Genomic DNA, 15568 nt, shown 5'->3' with positions numbered 1-15568 from the left:
ACTGAAAAATTAATTAATTAATCAGTCCTCTTAGGTATGACATAACTTAAGTGGCAGCCCCCATAGTCAACATGAAGAGCATCATTATGCACATAGGCTTCTTGCTCTGAAACGGTATTCCACTGGTATCCAGGGAGGAAAGGTCACGGATTTTTTGAATGTCATTGAAAATAGTACACAAGAGGAGAAAAAAAAATCAGGTTCACATTAAGCAATTAATATGAAATATATGTGATTCCAAAAGAGAGTAATTTGACGAGAAAACTGTAGACCTGTAAAAAGGAAGCTGAAATAATTACTGTTCACTTCCAGACAGTTCCTCGAATTGGATTCACATTGAGCTAAGGCTATCTGAATTAGAGGCAGCTGTATAATCCGAATGCTGTGCAGCATACAGAATCAGATTGAGTGCTTGAGTGTCTGCACCCCAGGAAATTGATTTGACGACTATGTCAATTACTTCTGGCACCCAGCTTTCTGTGGGTTGCATTACAACTGCTCTTTTGGTCAGCTGTGACTACTTCCCCATCCACGCCTATTGTTTTAGATTTATTTACTGCACCGACAATCATAAATTATGGACTTTTTTCTATACCATCTGGAAACTCTGGTGTCATGGTTTGGGTCACTTTTGATTACTTGCTCTTATTCTCAGCTCCTGCCCAGGCTGATGTATCTTGAATTATGAAAGACTTCTGCCACAAGCTGACCTATTTGTGAACAAACCTTTCAGCATCTACATATGTTTATTTTATCCAAAACATAACAATAAAAGAAAGTGTGTTTTTTTCTGATCCTCTAGGGGATCTGTGGTAATGAATTTTTTAAAAGCTCACAATTTTCGTAACACTTTGCTTGTGAACCTATGGTACATTTCCATCATCATCACAAGGTGATTGATCAGTCTCTCTTTTGTGGTGCTGGGAATGTAATTTTCTCAGTATCCTCAATCTCGTTCCTCAGTCTCAATTCCTACCCAGAATATTCCACTAGAAGCCTAACATTAGGATGAAGGATTCTTTCTTTTCCGTCTTCAAATAGTCCTTAAATATTGAGGCAAACACTCACTTGTTTTCTCTTTGGTCTAGTGTTCACTATTATAACAACTGATGTTAATTGCTATAATACTTTCCTGACAAACTCACCAGAAAACCTCTTAGCATTGTTCTTTTTCCAATCAAATGATGCTGATGCCTACCTGGATGGACACCGTCAGCAGATTACTTTCATTTTACACAGATGGTTCACTGGCAGCTCAGATCAAGTCTGAAACTATGTTAACAAGCAGTTCCTATCCAGAGAAGCAATTTGAATATTGGAATTTTGTTGAATTTCCCAGTCCACAGCTGCTTGCATCTGACATCTGCTTTCATTTTTTGGGGGGCAGCCAGTGACTTTTTCTTCTCTCTGGCAATCTCAAGGTTGAGTTTGCAGTTATGTGTTCATATCTATTTAGTTCTTATCAAGAATTCCTCTCTAAATTGTATAATAAAATCTACATTACATTGAGTATTGTACAATCTGGGCTCTTCTCTAATGCTCTACTTTTAACATCAAATATCTTCTTAATGAAGATTAGGACAGTTTCTATTTTCATGCAAACTTTTTCCCAAACAAAAAACTGCATTAACTCTCATTGGTAGGAGTCACTATCAGATTGAAGGGAGACAATTAAAGCAGGGTTTTTAGAATGAATTTTCTCTAAAAAAAATCACTCATGAATCTTCAATGGATAGATAGATAATACACGATTTTCTCATCACTGAAGCAGCCCCTTAAAGAAGCTGAAGATATTGGGTGGTTTGTTTTCTTCCAAAATAAAACTTCAATGAATATGATCTGATTAACTTTGCATTTTGATATACTCAAATCACCATTACATATATTTAATAGTAGCAGCTATTAGCATAATCCCTTGTCAATTTATATCCGGTCGTCTTCTGTTATGTTATATATGCAATGACTCAACAAGATATGACATGAACAAGGCAATATGATATAGATATTTGGAAAAACTTGTGTTCTGTGTGTTGCTTCATCATCACCCTTTTAAAATGCAGAATACCCTAACTAATGTCAGGCAGTAAATCTGAGGTTTAAAGAAATAGACATTTCAGAAATTTCCCATTTTAAAATGATTTCTAATCTTTCTAGAAGGTCTAAAGAAGCATAAAATGTTAGTTGTTAACATATTTTCCTATTTCCATATTTTCTAAGTAACAGGCCTTAAAAGGAAGCAAAGGAAATCATAAGAGAACTGTGATTTGTTATCTAAATGAAGGTTATGGAGCATACCATTTTCTCTTTGTTGCTAAAATAATGAATATTAGTCCAGCTGTGCTTTTGCTTAGAAAAATAAAATAAAGGATGCTGTTGAGAAGGTGTGATATTACTTTAGACATGTGCTTGCCATGTTCTCATCTTCCTTTTCCTCCCTGCCTATTATACAGCCTATTTACATTGTAGGATGATGAGAACTTTAACTGACTGGTGTTGTTTTGGTCAGAAATTTCCAGAAAGAGAAAATTCCCTGATCGTTTTTCACATGCACTTACAGTTCTTTCATTGGGATTTTCGGAGCAAGATAATCAGAATCTCTACATCTAAGAATTCCATACATAACAGGTTTTTTAAATATGTCAGAGTGAAAAGGAGAAAATGCAATACAAGGCTTGTGTTGAAGTGCTTTCATTAATAAGATTTCATTTTAGATTTTCACAATCAGACAAATGTGAAAAGCCAAGAAAACGGACTGATAATGTGGAATTCTAAATATTAAGTTAGTGTGTTCAAGCCAGAGACTAAGCAGTGATTTCTATTTCATGAATAGTGATGGCTGATGTTGAGCAGAAAACAATGCCATGTAAACAAAAAAATTATTCTGTGAAATGGTGAAGACTCTGAAAGCAAAACTTTTTGCTAATCTTGCTTTGTATTAAACTTACCAGACCAACGGACTAAAGCCGAAACAAAATAAATAAGAACTCTGTTAGCTAGTGATCCTTAAAGGAGCCACAGTGAATGAAAAAGTAAAGTCAGTGAGTCAGAGAAATATCAAAGATATGCACCTTATAATGCTGTTTAACCTTTTATTAAGATTGCTATTGTATGGCGATGCATAAAACAGTAGATATTGGGCTCATTACATCAATACTATCTTGGCACTTTCTGAGGTCACACCAGTCATCTTTTATTCATGTTGTCACTAGGAATGGAAGTTATGCTAATAGAGCTAGGTCAGACTCACCAAGGCATAAGGAGGGGTTGAACATAAATCCCCAGCAGCAGGCTCATCAACAATCACAACTGCACCAAACACTGGCAGAAGGGCCCACTTCTAAATCTTTGTGCTCTGTCCCTCAGATGACCAAATGGCAGTGAAATCCCTTGTGGCCTATCCATTCATCCTTCCATTCATTCACTCATTCATGTCCATTAACAAAACACAAATGGCAAAGGAGAAATAAGATTTCTCATGTCAGCCTTCTTCATTGTAAAGTATGTCTATACCATTTACAGAATTTTCCAAACCATACTGCGCTGGATTTGTGTTCAGAAAAGTATGAGAAATATAAAACATACCCCTATAGTTAAAAAAAAAAATTAAAGATCTACTCATCATGAAATTTACCATTAATTTCTTCTTGCCTCAGTTCTTTTCTTCAGTTCCACAATTTCTAGTATCTCAGCTAAATATAACTTGAATTATTTCATCTATGGTCCTTTCTTCATTACCTTGTGTTGTGACAAATGACTGAGATATCATTCAAAAAGAGACATATCAATAAGTTTTATGGGGGAATTGTTATTTTCATTCAGGATACTGTGTTATATTTAAAAGAACAAAATATCTATAATGAATAAATATTTCAAAGGATTTTTACATAAATTATATGTTTTAAGTGATTTAAGGAAATGAAATAATTCTTCTCAAAAATAAAAGATTGTTATAAGTGATTGATTTTTCAAATATATGCAAACCATAATTTTATATGTGCCCTTTCCACTGAAAGATTATTAAACTTGTAAAAATAGTCCAATCTCTATTTTCAATTTCCAAAATAAGGATTTAATAATTTAGTTTTAAAAGATACTTTAAACAGAATAATTAGTCCTATAAAGTATTCTGCAGACATTTATGTATGAGTAGCATGAGATATAAATTAATGTTAGACTTGCTGATAGACTTCAATATACATATTGTTCTTATCATTTATAATGAATCTAAATAAAATGTCAATAGGTATGCAATGTACAGAGAAACAAATACTGATAATGACAAAACCAAGCTTGTCAACAACAGTGTTAAAACCAATGTGCTTAATTAAAAAAGTGAAGTCAATTAAAATCAAAATAACAGTGCAGCATGCACAAATGCTAGAATAATCATTAGGCCTTGCTGAATAATGGAAGAGTATAGAATTTTTTTTAATGGAACAGCAGGGGTGATACATTACACAAAGCAACAATCTACAACAATATGACAATCGAATTACTTCAGCCCCATTAGGCAGGTGCAGAGGAATAATTAACATGATTTTTTTCCAATGAAAAAGAAGAAGAATTAAAACTTTTTTTGCGTAATAATGCTAAAGTTTACACTTCAACCCACCCTGCACTAAAAATAATAACTTATTAAAGCACAAATCCATGATTTTTAAAAATTAGAGTTTAATAGACAAGGCAGATTTCTGCTTATTCCCTATATAAATGAACAATATATTAAAAGATATATAAAGAGCTCTTGTGGTATGGTGCTAACTTATTAAATGTACTTTGCCTGGATGCATTGCTTTTCGTTTTTAGGGCTTAAAAAACAAAATAATAAAGAATTTGCAATAGTTTCTGACTGTCTAATCTAATTCAGATATAAAAGACATCCCATAAAGCCTCAGGCAATATTTGTTATCTTATTTCCAGCTCAAATTCAAAACAAATTGTGACCTCCAGTTTAGAGCAAAGAGAATCTGCTCACTAAAACACCAATAGGAATGAAAGTAACTTCACCAAGTGTCAAGGGGTTTAAGCTCTTTTTGCTACTTTTTCCTAAAAAAAAAAAAAAATTGTTTTAAAACAGTAGTGCTAAAAATCTTACTCTTTCATTTACTTCCAGCCATTTAATTTATACTGAGATAAATGGCTATGCACTCGAAGGACTGAGATTTTTCATTTCTTTCTTACTATCAAGGAATTTAAAAGTGAACTCTATTTTCTGATGATGCCTTCAATTTTGATAGTTGTGAGTCAGTTAATAATACATAGAAGTTTTCATAGGATGGGTAACTTGATTTGACATTGATAATTGTCCACCCTCATGAAAAGTCTTCTTCCTATAGGCTTGCAGCTGTTTAGTAGTAGGGTCTCAGTAATCCTTCTAAGGAAGTTCAAACCGTTCCTCACCTTGTAAAAAGGACAGCAAACTGTTCAGGACTCAGAGGATAGAAAGGTCCTCCTGGAGATCATGAATTGAAGGAATCAAACAGAACCGCTCATCTTTCCAATGCAAAACTGTGTCAGCAAGAGGTAGACACGCCACAAAAAGAAAGGAAGACATGACTAACTTCATGAAATGAAAATTTTTGTTTTGTGGTAGCCACTACTTTCTTTTTTTATTTTATTTTTTTATTTATTTTATTTATTTATTTTTTGACAGGCAGAGTGGACAGGGAGAGAGAAAGACAGAGAGAAAAGTCTTCCTTTTGCCGTTGGTTCACCCTCCAATGGACGCCGCAGCCGGCGCGTTGCTGCCGGCACACCGCGATGATCCGATGGCAGGAGCCAGGTGCTTCTCCTGGTCTCCCATGCGGGTGCAGGGCCCAAGCACTTGGGCCATCCTCCACTGCACTCCCTGGCCACAGCAGAGAGCTGGACTGGAAGAGGGGCAACCGGGACAGAATCCGACGCCCCAACCGGGACTAGAACCCCGGGGTGCCAGCACCACTAGGCAGAGGATTAGCCTGTTGAGCCACGGCGTCGGCCTGGTAGCCGTTACTTTCCAATTCTAAAGCAATCTTTTTGTATTCCCCCACCCAAGGCCATGATAAGTAGAATTATTGAAGTAAAAAAGAGAAAATATATATTTTTTATTTTAGTTTGGCCCTTTCTTAATAGAAGAAACAAAGAATCTCATAGGGAATTTTTAATTCCCAGTTACCATCAATTCTCAATTATCCAAAACCTGAGGCTTGAATTGTTATATTATCAAGGGAGTTTATACATAAGGAAGTTTTAGCCTTAATGTGAGAAATGCAATCAAATATTTTCCCATGAGCTTTGGAACTGAAAATACAGAGCATGGAATTTCTACAAAAGCTTTTAGTCAAAATATTTTTTCTTCATTTCCTGGCACACAACTAAGAAAAATGTTGGAATAATGACTTTTAGGTTGCATGAAAAAGTGGTCAACATTTACAATTTATGAGAGGGACATATCATAGTAGAATTAGGATATTTTAGAGAAATATTTTGTTTACTGATAACAAGTTGACCAAAATGCAGTCTATCATAGTAACAAATAATAATTTTTAAAAGGTTTATTTATTTTACTTGAAAGCCAGAGTTCAAAGTTACAGAGAGAGAGATCTATCTGCTGATTTATCCCCCAAATGGTAGAAATGGCCAGAGCTAGGCCAGATCAAAGCCAGGAGCCAAGAGCTTCTTCCAGGCCTCCCACATGGGTGCAATGGCCCTAACACTTGGGCTATTTTCTGCTGTTTTCCCAGGCACATTAGCAGGGAGCTGGATCAGAAGTGGAGCAGCCAGGACTCAGACCAGGACTCATTTGGGATGCTGGTATCACAGGTGATAACTTAACTCACTACACCACAGATCAGCCCCAATAAATAAAATTTTAAGATGGAAAATATTATTACTCAAATTTAATTCTACCCTTTAAAATATATGTGCAAAAGCAGACACAACCACAGATGAATGTTTATAAGAACTCAAATCAGTAGAGATTTCAGTGCAAACCAGGTCTAAGTAGAACTATATCTCCTGGTAGTTCATGGTTTGGTGTGGTGGGGTGGGGAGAGACACAAAGATCTAATTCCATCAGATCATAAGTTGGAATGTGTGAGAACTATTGGAATAAAGATTAACAAGAAATGGCCACACTGTGGCTTTGGCTGTCAGCATGGTGACAGATTGAGGCACTGGAATTCTAATCTATTTGTGTGTCCCTTGGAAATGTGATAATTTCTCTTTTGCTGATTCTTGATGGCTCTAAAGATAGTAACACTTATGATGGTGTATTATATTAATTTAAAAGCATTAAATGGATATTAGCATGGATTCTACTATAACCGACAAACTTATTTACAATTTTATAAAGTTCAACTTGGACCAGAAATTAACAGGTACCTCCCTAGAAATTTAGCAACCTCAAATTTCTATTACAGGGTCCACCGCTGTGGTATAGTGGGTAAAGCTGCCGCCTGCAGTGCTAGCATCCCATATAGGTGCTGGTTTGAGTCCTGGCTGATCCACTTCTGATCTAGCTCTCTACTATGGCCCGGGAAAGCATAGAAGATGGCCCAAATCCTTGGACCCCTATACCTGCATAGGAAGACCCAGGGGAAACTCCTGGCTCCTAGCTTCCAATTGGTGCAGCTCCAGCTGTTGTGGCCAACTGTGGAGTGAATCAGTGGATGGAAGACCTCTCTCTCTCTCTCCCTGCCTCTCCTTCTTTCTGTGTAACTCTGACTTTCAAATAAATAAATGAATCTTTTAAAAAAATTTCTATTACAAATCTCAATGCTCAATAAAAAAAATTAAAATACAATACCATTGCCAAAATTAACTTCTATTTTGATTCAGTGAAATCAGTCTGTCTTTTAAATACGAAAAACTCTTATTAGCACTATGATGTTTTTCATATCCTTTATTAATTTGAAAACATTTTTACTCTCTGTAAGCTATAAAGAAGAAAGTTTGAGGGGAAGAAGAATCAAGATATATTAGGTAAGTGAGAACCAACTCTAAGGGATATTTATCTGTTGAAGCTGATACACTATTTGCTCCTTCCTTTGGCAGGGAATAAACAAACAAAATAATAACAGATTCCTCATGTTTAATTTCAGCTGCAGCTCCTCTGGACAGTTCCATGCAAAGTTGGGTTCAGCATTTTAGTGTCCCACGTCAATCAGGGTATGATTATTTTCCTCCATAGTTTTCTGCAAACCAAGATATTTAATATTCACAATAGTTTTATGGAGAAGGAAAACTTATTATCCCCATTTTATAGATAAGAAAGGAAATCTAAGTCATGTGCTATAAGTTTGCAGAACAAGTGAATGATAGAGTCAGGTTTCAAACCTCATAAATGACAGAACTGGGATTTCAGTGCAACCTTAGATCCTGTCTGACAATAGATCATCTACTTTGAACAATTGTATATAATGTCTCTTTCAGATAGAGAAGTCATCTCATCTTTTCTATAGCACCTCGATTATAGAAAAATCTTTCAGATACTGGTATCCCTTATGATAAAGTCTCATAGTAACTTCTCTCCCAAAACGGGCCTTCTATACCTCTGCGGGCTTTATGATGCACGTAGTATTCTTTAATGTTGGATTAGTGTGTAAATTGTTACAGATACACAGAATTTTTTTTCTTTCTCAGGCTTTTTTTTTTTTTAGTAAATATAAATTTCCAAAGTACAGTTTATGGATTACAATGGCTTCCCCCCCCCATAACTTCCCTCCCACTCGCACCCCCCCATCTCCCGCGCCATTCCCCACTCCATTTATATCAAGATTCATTTTCAATTATCTTTATATACAGAAGAACGATTAGTATATATTAAGTAAAGATTTCATCAGTTTGCACACACACAGAAGCACAAAGTGTAAAATACTGTTTCAGTACAAGTTATAGCATTTCTTCACATTGGACAACACATTAAGGAGAGATCCCACATGAGATGTAAGTACACAGTGACTCCTGTTGTTGACTTAACAATTTGACATTCTTGTTTATGGTGTCAGTAATCTCCCTAAGCTCTAGTCATGAGTTGTCAAGGCTATGGAAGCCTTTTGAGTTCGCCGACTTCAATCTTATTCCGACAGGGTCATAGTCAAAGTGGAAGTTCTCTCCTCCCTTCAGAGAAAGGCACCTCCTTCTTTGATGGCCCCGTTCTTTCCACTGGGAACTCACTTGCTGAGATTTTTCATTTAGGTCTTATTTTTTTTTCCAGGGTGTCTTGGCTTTCCATGCCTAAAATACTCTCATGGGCTCTTCAGCCAGATCCGAATGCCTTAAGGGCTGACTCCTGACTCTGAGGCCAGAGTGCTGTTTAGGGCATCTGCCGTTCTATGAGTCTGCTGTGTATCCTGCTTCCCATGATGGATCATTCTCTCCATTTTTTATTCTATCAGTTAGTATTAGCAGACACTAGTCTTGTTTGTGTGATCCCTTTGACTCTTAGACCTATCAGAGTCTCATCAATTGTGAACAGAAATTGATCACTTTAGTGAGATGCCATTGGTACATGCCACCTTGATGAGATTGAATTGGAATCCCCTGGCACGTTTCTAACTCCACCATTTGGGGCAAGTCCGATTGAGCATGTCCCAAATTGTACATCTCCTCATTCTCTTATTCCCACTCTTATATTTAACATGGATCACTTTTCAGTTAAAATTTAAACACCTAAGAATAATTGTGTGCTAATTATAGAGTTCAACCGATAGTACTGGAACAAAAAAAAAATACTAAAAAGGATAAAGTGTTACATTGTACATCAACAGTCAGGACAAGAGCTGATCAGGTCATTGTTTCTCATAGTGTTCATTTCACTTCAACAGGTTTCCCCTTTGGTGCTCAGTTAATTGCTGCCGATCAGAGAGAACATATGATATTTGTCCCTTTGGGACTGGCTGAATTTACTCAGCATAATGTTTCCCAGATTCCTCCATCTTGTTGCAAATGACCGGGTTTCATTGTTTTTGACTGCTGTATAGTATTCTATAGAGTACATGTCCCATAATTTCTTTATCCAGTCTACTGTTGATGGGCATTTGGGTTGGTTCCAGGTCTTAGCTATTGTGAATTGAGCTGCAATAAACATTAATGTCCAGACAGCTTTTTTGTTTGCCAATTTAATTTCCGTTGGGTAAATTCCAAGGAGTGGGATGGCTGGATTGTAACACATACACAGAATTTTTATATACATACACAGAATTTTTATTGGCTTATCCTAAGGTTTGCAACAATACATTTCCATTGAGGAGTTCTGTGATTGATTGGCAATTATGGTACTTAAAGATAGACTCATAAACTGTCCTTTGTTTGTGGGAACTACCTTAAATTACATTACAAACAAGGGCTTTCAGCATCCAGAAATGTGTAGGTCTGGAGGACTAGTGATGTGATTGTGCCAAGGAATTTATTGAGAGGGAACCTGGAAAAGAATGTGTCTTAATAGGTTGTATAATGGACAGAATGCAATTACTGCATTAAAAATTAACAATGTTCCCATTGTCACAGTTAATATTATCTTTACCATTCAGATTAGTGTTCCAGACTAAAGTATAAGAATTTGTGTGCAATTCCTAGGAAAAGAGATTTTACAACTATAAGCACTGAAAGGAATGTCACATATACACACATACACTTGCTCACATCGGGCACTGGCATTCTGAGCAGAACTACTTTGGGAGCAATGTTCTGTGGCACAATACAAGGTTGGGAAGTGAGTCCTGTTCTCCCTGAAAGGGCGTGGGGAGGCACAGAATACTAAGAGCCCTGAGGCCACCATATGGCTGACACATGATAGTTCTCAGCAGGATGGCCAAGCTTCAGCAACACCTGCAGCAGGCTTCTCTACAGACGATTCTGAAGCCAGCAGTGCTCGTTCAGAGTATTTTCCGCAATGGGAAACGATTGTAGTAGCTTTGACACAACTGGATCCCAGGCTGTTGATGGTGTACATTAGTAGTAGAGACAGTGTGACAAGGTTTCCCAGAGATTCTCAGGCACAGGGCATCAATAGGCCCATTCATAGAGAGCTGGAGAGAAGAGGGTAGAAACCACAGTTGCTATTCCAAATCTGGACACAAATGTTAAACCATGGCGATAAATCATTTCCTGTCCAAGTTCTTACAGTCTCATGGAAATGTGGCAAATACCAAGAAAGCGAGTTTTCCATAAAGCAAAGTTTATACTTTCCAAGGTTTCATTGTTTGAGGTTGTCTTTCTTTTATTATATTAATGAAAATGTTTATAATTCATAAAAAGAATCAGAGATGATAGATTGCTTAACTTTTTAAAACTTTTATTTAATAAATATAAATTTCTAAAGTACAGCTTTTGGATTACAGTGGCTTAACCCCCCCATAACCTTCCTCTCACCCACAACCCTCCCATCTCCCGCTCCCTCTCCCATCCCATTCACATCAAGATTCATTTTCAATTATCCTTATATAAAGAAAATCAATTTTGTATATACTAAGTAAAGATTTCAACAGTTTGCACCCACACAGAAACACAAAATGTAAAGTAATGTTTGAGGGCCGGTGCTATGGCTCAATAGGCTAATCCTCCCCCTTGCGGCGCCGGCACACCGGGTTCTAGTCCCAGTCGGGGTGCTGGATTCTGTCCTTGTTGCCCCTCTTCCAGTCCAGCTCTCTGCTGTGGCCCAGGAAGGCAGTGGAGGATGACCCAAGTGCTTGGGCCCTGCACCTGCATGGGAGACCAGGATAAGCACCTGGCTCCTGCCATCGGATCATCGCGGTGCGCCAGCTGCAGCGGCCATAGGAGGGTGAACCAACGGCAAAGGAAGACCTTTCTCTCTGTCTCTCTCTCACTGTCCACTCTGCCTGTCAAAAAAAAAAAAAAGTAATGTTTGAGTACTAGTTATACCATTAATTCACATTGTACAACACATTAGGGATAGAGATTCTGCATGGGGAGTAAGTGCACAGTGACTCCTGTTGTTGATTTAACAATTGACACTATTGTTTATGGCATCAGTATCACCCTAGGCTCTTGTCATGAGTTGCCAAGGCTATGGAAGCCTTTTGAGTTCTCCAACTCCAATCTTAATTAGACAAGGTCATAGTCAAAGTGGAAGTTCTCTCCTCCTTTCAGAGCAAGTCACCTCCTTCTTTGATGGCCTGATCTTTCCACTGGGATCTCACTCGCAGAGATCTTCCATTTAGGTTTTAGGTTTTTTTTTTTTTTTTTGTCAGAATGTCTTGGCTTTCCATGCCTAAAATACTCTCATGGGATCTTCAGCCAGATCCACATGCCTTAAGGGCTGATTCTGAGGCCAGAGTGCTATTTAGGACATCTACCATTCTATGAGTCTGCTGTGTATCCTGCTTCCCATGATGGATCATTCTCTCCTTTTTAGTTCTATAAGATATTATTAACAGACACTAGTCTTGTTTATATGATCCCTTTGACACTTAATCCTATCATTATGATCCATTATGACCTGAAGCTGATCACTTTAACTAGTGAGATGTCATTGATACATGCCACCTTGGTGGGATTGAATTGGAATCCCCTGGCACATTTCCAACTCTACCATTAGGGTTAAGTCATATTGAGCATGTGCTGAACTGTACACCTCTTTCCTCTATTATTCCCCCTCTTATATTTAACAGGGATCACTTTTCACTTAAATTTAGACGCTTAAGAATAATTGTGTGTTAATTAAAATTTCAACCAATAGTATTAAGTAGAACAAAAAAATACTAAAAGGAATAAAGTAGTAAGTTGTTCCTCGACAGTCAGGACAAGGGCTGATCAAGTCATTGTTTCTCATTTCACTTCAACAGGTTTCCTTTTAGGTGCTCAGTTAGTTGTCACCGATCAGGGAGAACATATAATATTTGTCCCTTTGGGACTGGCTTAATTCACTCAGCGTGATGTTTTCCAGATTCCTCCATTTTGTTGCAAATGACCAGATTTCATTGTTTTTTACTGCTGTATAGTATGCTATAGAGTACATGTCCCATAATTTCTTTATCCAGTCTACTGTTGATGGGCATTTATGTTGTTTCCATGTCTTAGCTATTGTGAATTGAGCTGCAATAAACGTTAAGGTGCAGACAGCTCTTTTATTTGCCAATTTAATTTCCTTTGTGTAAATTCCAAGGAGGTGGATGGCTGGGTTGAATGGTAGGGTTATATTCAGGTTTCTGAGGAATCTCCAGACTGACTTCCATAGTGACTTTACCAGTTTGCATTCCCACCAACAGTGGGTTAGTGTCCCTTTTCCCCCACATCCTCACCAGCATCTGTTGTTGGTAGATTTCTGTATGTGAGCCATTCTAGCCGGGGTGGTTTTGATTTGCATTTCCCTGATTGCTAGTGATCCTGAACATTTTTTCATGTGCCTGTTGGCCATTTGGATTTCCTTTTTTGAAAAATGTTTATTGAGGTCCTTGACCCATCTTTTTTTTTTTTTTTTTTTAAGATTATTGTATTTCCTTACAAGAGGAACACTTCAACAACTTTTACAAGTGTCAATTAACCCTTATTCAAATTGGGAACACAAATCTAATGGGAGTTTATTTGGAAGCGAATTTAAACTATCAATACAAATGTGAAGATACTAACACAAAACATCCTCAGGAACTTTTTTTTCATTTTTGAATAGTTCACAAACATTTCCTACATAATCCAACATACAACAGAAAAATGGTACATCTTTTTCTTTCAATTTGCATACAATGGAAAAACAAGAATATATATATTTGTACAAAGTTTAACTAATAAGACACTAGCAGGTCGACAATTTAAGTCTATAAGTGAGAAATTATCTAATAAAAATAATCAGTATTCAGTATCAGTCACTTCCAGAACTGTCAGTTTCATCAATAAAACTTGCTGCCAATGAGCCTTCGGGCATATACCTATACCATTACTCAATCTGAAGTACAGCTTGCCCACTACAATTCTTCAAAACTATCACAAACCTTTGACAAGTAGGGGTAAGCATTCATAAAAACAAAAAATGCCCAGCTTATTATAAAGCATGAGTATTATGATAGAATTTCTTCCCCAGCAATGAATGGACTTTTGAACCATGAAGGAATCACCAGAATGGAATTTCCCTCGATATTTCCCTATGTCCAAGAAGAGATGCACTTATATCCAACAGAAGAGCTGAAAATCAAACTTAGTGTTTAGTTTGGGGTGGGATGGAAAATCCAGCCACCGTTTGAAAAATGACTGCCTTAAAAAAAAAATGACCACCAAAAATAGGTTCACTAAATTTATTTTAAAAATCATAAAACGTTTCTTACAAAAGAGCATTACATTCTGCACACTGCTCTGAACAGATGCCAGGGATATGTGGACTAGTTACTTTTCTTCCCTGTCCCACCCCCCCAAATGTTACAGTGACCACAAAGCAAAGTGTTCACAATAATTACATGGGGGGGGAAGTTTTTCTTTTTAACCACCAACAATGAGCAAAAAATAAAATTCACTCACTCTGCTGCTGTTTCAAAATTTCAATGTTAGTTTTTGCACGCCCTTCCCCCCCCCCCAACCCTGTTTGTAAGGAACTAAAACATTACATCTGGTGAACAGCAAAGATTTCACTACACCTCAAATGCAGAACACCTATGAAGCAGAAGAATGTTGGCTTTTTAAACAGAAGCAGATTAAAAAAAAAAAGATGCAGGACTCCTTCAGTTCTTCACTAGTCTTAGAAAAACTTTCCAGAATACTGCTTCACACTATAAAAAAGAAAAAATATCTTGCATTAGAATCCTTCAACATCTGCATACTGCTTCACACTGGTCTGCAGCAAATACTGTGCATTCTGTATCTGGTCCTGTGTTCCTGTAATGGTAATGATCCGATCTTCGGATCCTTCTAAAGGCTCATCAATTTTGATGGAAGCTCCTGAGTGGACAGTGAGAGAGAGACAGAGAGAAAGGTCTTCCTTTTGCCGTTGGTTCACCCTCCAATGGCCGCTGCGGTAGCGCGCTGTGGCCGGCGCACCACGCTGATCCGATGGCAGGAGCCAGGTGCTTCTCCTGGTCTCCCATGGGGTGCAGGGCCCAAGCACTTGGGCCATCCTCCACTGCACTCCCTGGCCACAGCAGAGAGCTGGCCTGGAAGAGGGGCAACCGGGACAGGATCGGTGCCCCGACCAGGACTAGAACCCGGTGTGCCGGCACCGCAAGGCGGAGGATTAGCCTAGTGAGCCGCGGCGCCGGCCTGAGGTCCTTGACCCATCTTTTAAGTGGGTTGTTTGTTTTGTTGTTGTGGAGTTTCTTGATCTCTTTGCAGATTGCTTAAATTTTTAATACTCTTATGTAATATTTTTTTAAATTTCCCAATTGGATTATTGTGGCTTTTTCAAGAAACATATAAAATATGATTTCAGCATTTTAATAAATACTAGATATAATTTTTTTTAAAAGACTGAATTTTAATAAACAGATGTCATGGATGAATTATATAACACTAATATTATGCTTAATACAATTTAAAATTTTTTTCACATATATATTCTGCCTTTGACTATTAAAAAGATTTATCTAAACATACTTAATCACCACTGGTGCCATGGCTTACTAGGCTAATCCTCCGCCTGTGGCGC

The sequence above is a fragment of the Lepus europaeus genome, chromosome 4, assembly GCF_033115175.1.
Source record: "Lepus europaeus isolate LE1 chromosome 4, mLepTim1.pri, whole genome shotgun sequence".
Taxonomy (NCBI): domain Eukaryota; kingdom Metazoa; phylum Chordata; class Mammalia; order Lagomorpha; family Leporidae; genus Lepus; species Lepus europaeus.
Note: the sequence above shows the minus strand (reverse complement) of the source record.